At 52.0% G+C, this 5,898-nt stretch overlaps 1 long non-coding RNA gene across 1 annotated transcript; it reads right to left on the bottom strand.

Annotated features, from left to right (window-relative positions):
* Positions 1-2,440: 2,440 nt before the first annotated feature.
* LOC118676926 lies at positions 2,441-3,968 on the bottom strand. Its single transcript, XR_004974259.1, has 2 exons — positions 3,423-3,968; positions 2,441-3,268 (listed from the first exon to the last, which is right to left on the bottom strand). It is a non-coding gene; the product is annotated as an uncharacterized LOC118676926 (long non-coding RNA).
* Positions 3,969-5,898: the final 1,930 nt, after the last annotated feature.

The raw sequence follows: 5,898 nt of genomic DNA, 5'->3' as shown, positions 1-5,898 counted from the left end.
ACCTGTGCCCATCACATGGAGGCCCAGGCGAGCATCTGTTGCAGGCAGCACACTGTCTAAACATCCGTGCAAACGTGGACCAACAGGTCCTGCTAAAATGTGTTAACCATCTGCTTTTCCTTAGCTGTTTTTGAGCAAATTATGTTTATTACGTTAATTTATTTTACTGTCAACAACACAGAATGACACAGTTGCTGCTAAACAACATCATTATATATCTCATTCTGGCATATTACCAGAAGGTCTTTTTTTTTTTTTTTAAATAAATTCAACAGGAATAAATGCATATTGAAAATTGACTCCAGGCCATGGCTGGTGTGGCTCAGTTGGGTGGAGCTTTGTCCCATGCACCAAAAGGTAGCAGTTCGATCCCTAGTCAGGGCACATACCCAGGTTGAGGGTTCAATCCCAGGTCAGGACACCTGTAGGAGACAACCAATCGATGTTTCTCACATCAATGTTTCTCTCTCTCCTTTCCTCTCTCTAAAAATCAATAATGAAAAAATTGTAGTTAAAAATGAGAGAGAGAAGGAAAATTGAGTTTGGGATGGCAAAGCCGTAGGTCCAGACCTGCCTGGGTCACTCACCCTCCAGGGACAGACTTCTCCAGGAGAGGCAGGGTTGTCTGGGCAAGGCTTGGCCAGGAACATGGAGCTTCTCAGAAGCCTTTGGGGCTGGGAATCTGATTTTCCCTCTTAAAACTTCCCCTTCCCTCAGAAAATCCTCCCATTTTCCAGAGGGTCAGGCTACAGGGACCAGGCAGAGTCCTAAGCAGAGAGTATGCCACTTGAGAGCCCTTGTGATTCACTGGGGACCATCACCCTAAACCCAACAGCCAGGCAGGGTTTGGAGTTTTTAGTAACTAAGTTTGTGACAACCCACTTCCCCTTCCCCCCAAGACCAATAAACTCCATAGGCCCAGAGAGAGAGGAGAAAAGAAGAGTGCTGGGTAGGAGAGGGAAAGAGACGGTAAGGAGCACCTCTCAGAACCTACCACATGAGTTGGTTCAGCAGAGAGTGGGCGCTCACTGCGAGCTGAAGAACCTCAGGAGCACCAGGATGCCTCCAACAGTTCCTGCATTAGGTAATGGGCAACAGGAGGTGCGTGCAGTCTCCTGGGAGGAAAACAGCCCCAGACAGAGACCAGAGCCGCCGCTGCACAGAGGCACAGGGTTTCTTTCATTCAGCTCCCAGACCCCAGTGAGGTTCAGTCTGCACACCCCAATCCAGGCCCGCCTGTAACAGTGGAGCCAGGCTTCCCTGCATCATGGGAGGGAGCTTTGCCTGCGAACCTTCAGAAGCTGAGAAAATCCCCAGGTGGGATTTTTACAGCACAAACGACCCACCTGATCAAGAGATTTGGTAGCCAGGTGCCTTCTGGGTGTCCTTGCAAATATTTAGTTACAGAGAATGGGTCACGTTACACAGTTTAATATTGGGAGACTGAAAGGGCTGTAGAAATCAGCCTTTGTCCCCCATTTATCCTGCAGCCGCCAGTAGGCAGCCCATAAAAATGTAGGGCTCATGTTCACACAGATGGTTGTTAGTTTTATGGGCTGGGGTAAAGGAGCAAAAGAAGATGATCATGGTGAGGCTGTCAGAGAGTCTCAATTAAATGGGTCTCAGCTGGCCCTGGCCGGGTGGCTCAGTTGGTTGGAGCATCGTCTACAATTTGAAGACCCAAAAGTGGTGGATTTGATTCCTGGTCAGGGCACATACCCAGGTTTTAGGTTTGATCCCCGGTTGGTCGAGGCATATGCAGGAGGCAACCTATTTCTCTCACATTGATCTCTCTCTCTCTCCCTCCCTCTCTCCCTCTCTCTAGAATCAATAAAAAGCTTATCCTCAGGTGAGGATTAAATCAATGAATAAATAAACGGGTCTCAGCTGCCAGGGATACCTGGGTCCCTGGGGCCCAAAGGGGAATTGATGTCCTTTGAGGGCTCCCTGCCCACCACTGAAATGGGCACAGGACTGTCCTATCCTGCCTCCCAGAGCCACCTTACCACCTCCTACTCCCAACACAGGATGGCCTCTGTCATTGAGGTATGGACTCTGCAGTGCTGGCTCCTGCCCCTCCTGCCCCTCAGGGTGCACCCCCCACCCCCACCCGCTTTAGGAGCCCCCTTACCCCTAGGGAAAAGGTGATAAACCGGTTCATCCTAAAAATAGGTGCCTAAATTTTATCTCTTAAAGGACATTTTCCATTTAATTGGGGCTCAGCCTTAAATTGGGTTGTTTTAGACCCAATAAATTTAGTTTATTTAGACCCAACTCATGTGGTAGGTTCCAAGAGGCGCTCCTTACCTTCTCTTTCCCTCTCCTACCCCAGCACTCTTCTTTTCTCCTCTCTCTCTGGGCCTATGGAGTTTATTGGTCTAAGAAATTGGCCTGTTAGAGTGGAATAGTAGATGGCAGGAAAGGAGACTTCAGTCCTCGGTGCTTTCCTTTCTAGTTTATTCAGGGGCAAGAAGAAAGGAGGGAGGGACCATTTCAACCCTCGGGCGGGGGCTTTCAGCCCTGATTTGATTGTGAATACCCTGGCTCTTCAAGCCAGTCTCCAGGGACCACAGAGACTGTTCAGGCTCCTGGAAAAGGGAGAGGAAGAAATGCTTGGAGAGGGGTGCTGGCCACGAGGTGGCGCTACCGCCCAGGGTGGTCAGTTGCCCGAGGTTCCTGGGGGAGGGTGAGAAGCTGCTGGAGCCACACTGCGGAAGCAGAGAGGGTAACTAGAGAGCGCAGTCTTTGTGGGTGGTTCTAGTCAGGAGTTCCTAACTCAGTGTTGACCAGAGGGCGGAGTTTACAGAACAAGTCGCAGATTCTTCCACGTCCTTCTCCATCTCTGTTATAAAGCCTTGAGATTCTCTTGATTGCCCGGGTGGTGGGCTAGAGGTGGATGAGACCTCCTGTGGTCCTCGTCGGTGGGGGAAAGGGAAGACAATGCTGTGTGCACGTTTAAGCAGAGTGGTCCTAGCAGGTTATTGGGCGGTAAGGGCCGTTTTTTTGTTTTGTTTTGTTTTTCCCCGGAAGGGTGGGAACCGAGCTTGGCAGGCGGCCTGAGCCGCGCAGGGTCGTGGCTGGGCTCTCAGCCTCTCCCCGCGGCCTGTCCCGGAGGCTCCTCGCCCATCTCCCGGGCTCGCGCCTTAGCTCCGGGCAAAGCCAAAGCATCTCTTCATGCTGAGCTTTCTTCACATAGAGTGATTACCACGTGTCAGAAATAAACTGCTGCTTTCTGTATATAATCACAGGCCACTTCGGAGAACAGTGACTTTGGATGAAAAAGGAAAACTATTTCAAAACGAAATGCTGCAAACTCTATCTCGCGCGCGCTCCCCACCCCCTCTTTCGGTGGCGGGGCGGGGGGGGGGGGGGGCGGGGGGACCTAAAAAACAAACACAAAAAGTCAGTCGGTATCTCCTCACCACTGCAGCTGACTTCCTGTGTAAACGAAAACCATGTGATATTCCATAAACGCTTCCAGCTCTGAAAGACAGGAAATGAAAACCATCACGGAAAAGGAAAGCTGCAGAATAAATTCCCAGTGCAGATAGCATTACCGCAACACTGCACCGGGACGGAGGCCGGGCCGCCTGCGCAGCCCTGCGGGTCAACAGAGTGACTGCGCACGCGGGCGCGGCGCCCGGCCCCGCTCGGGCTGCTCCGGGGGGAGAAATCGGGCGGCGGCGGTCACACCCAGGACGCGGCGCGCAGCTGCCCCGCTTTCAGTTAGGGGCCGCCGAGAAAGTGGTCTTTTCTTCCCGCACTCCTCCGGAGGTCAGGTTACGGCCGCTCAACCTCTTTCAAGCGCGGTGGCATCCATATGCATGAGGGCTAATTAACTCTGAAAGGCCCGGCTGGCTGGGCCCTCCCCGCGGCGCAGGGGTGGGCGCGGAGGGGGCGCTGAGCCCCGCGCCGGCCTCGGCAGCTGCTCCGGCCTCAACAGCTGCTCCGTCCCCCGCCCGAGTGCGCACGTGCGCGCCCAGCGCGGCGTCTCAGGGCGGGGACCAGCCGGGCGAGGAGAGTCAGCTCTGCCTGGGACAGTGTCCTGGGGCTGCCTGTGGGAAAGGGACTCTCACTGTAAGGGGGAATCCAGATTTGGGGTTGTGCGTGGCCTTGCAGCTGGGAGGAGGAGACTCGGGTTCCAGCGTCAACCCAGGCTGCCTGTGGGAGCTGGGAAAGTCAGCCCACTCCTCTGGACTCTGCATTGCTCTGCTGGGAGATGAGGCTGTTGGACTGGAGAGAAAGGCCATGTCCTTTCCATTTACGAGTAAGGCCTACGAGGTCTATGAAGCCTCTATACCAGTTTGCCTAGTTCTGAGTACCTTTCAGTTTCCCAGTTCATGACAAGCCAGGAGGTGCCGAGTGTCCATGAGGTGGCAATGTGTGGGGTAACATTTCCTACCTCTTCCTGAATCAGCTAAGGCCCTTTCAGTTTAGACTTTAGAAACTAACTTGAATGAGCTTCAGCAAACTAGAGAAAATTTATTGCTCGTGGATCCACAGCCTGGGATGCAGCTAGGCTCAGAAAGTTCCTTTCTAATTCACTCACCTTTTCTTCTCTATTTCTGCTACTTTATTTTCATTAGCTGACTGGCTTCCTCTAGGCCTGTTTCGTAGTTTACATGGCATAGAAGACGGCCGCATCCACCATTTATCAATTTATAGCTGCTCTATTCAACAGATAGAGTCAAAGCAGCCCAGCCTGAAACTGCCAGATTTCAGGCACAAAATATCCATTGGCCCAATTTTGATCACCTCTAGTCCTGGTCCAATCAACTGTGAGGGGAGTCAGTCACATGATACAAGCATGGCTGCCATGGGACAACCCCTGTGGGTGTGGGGACTCGGGTGAACAGGCAGAGATGCCAGAGGGTCTGCTACACTGACTAAAGCCTGATTTCAATTAGCTGCAAGGTAATTTCCTCAGAGATGGTTCTCTGGGCTCCTGACTCAGCGCTGGCTTTCTCTTATCACAAAGAGGAGGGGCAGGATTCCCTGGGTGGAGTTCAGGGGCACCAAGAAGAACATGCCTGACTTTCCTCAGCTTCCAACAGGGAGTCTGGAGTGAGGCCACCGGCCCTGCTCTGACAAGAGAGGAGGAGAAGCTGACTCTCCCTTGGAGAGACTTCTGTGGCCTGGCCCTGAGGAAAAGTGAGATTGCTGGGCTGGGGCGCTGGCTGCATCCCTTACTCCCACATTAGAGGAGAGGTCCAGGTCATGGCAGCAGGGAAAGAGAAAGACCAAACATGAGGTGGATTTACTCCTTGAAAGAAGCCATAGGCATGAGTCTACGGGACAGGATGTTGTGGGCATCACGCATTCATAATGTCACTAGGAGTTGGAGCCCACTCCATGCGGCAGCAAGTCAAGCCCAATGCCTCTTATTCTGAGAGAACCAGATCCCACCTGCAGAGGTGACTACCTAATTGACAAATCAGACCTCTTGATGGCAGATCAAGTAGAGAAGTTAAACACTCAGAGCTCTTAGTCATAAAAAATAAGACCTACTTTGGCTAGTTCAGCAGAAAATGGATTTATTAAGTGTATTAGTCAGGATGGGCTAACCCTACAACAATCCCCAACTCAAAGTGGCTTAAAACAATAAGATGCTTATTTCCCATTTATGGCACAGTCCAGTTGGGGATTCAAGGACCCAGACTCTTTTCTACTAGTGGTTCCCCATCTTTAGGATTCTTGATGTCTTCTACTGGATTCTGCTGGGAGATGAGACTGCCCCAGAGGTTTTCGGGACCAGGAATGGAAGCTTGTCATGTCTGCTTGCACACCATTAGACAGAACTCAGTCCAGTGATCACACCAAGTGAAAGAAGGAGGAAAGACAGTCTAGCTCCCTGTGTCCAAGGACAAAGAGAAATTGGGCCAAGTGAGCATCTAGTGG

This window comes from Myotis myotis, unplaced genomic scaffold (genome assembly GCF_014108235.1).
Source record: "Myotis myotis isolate mMyoMyo1 unplaced genomic scaffold, mMyoMyo1.p scaffold_m19_p_1, whole genome shotgun sequence".
Taxonomy (NCBI): Eukaryota; Metazoa; Chordata; class Mammalia; order Chiroptera; family Vespertilionidae; genus Myotis; species Myotis myotis.
The sequence above is the reverse complement of the archived record's forward strand: the minus strand, read 5'-3'. Positions and strand labels throughout refer to the sequence as shown.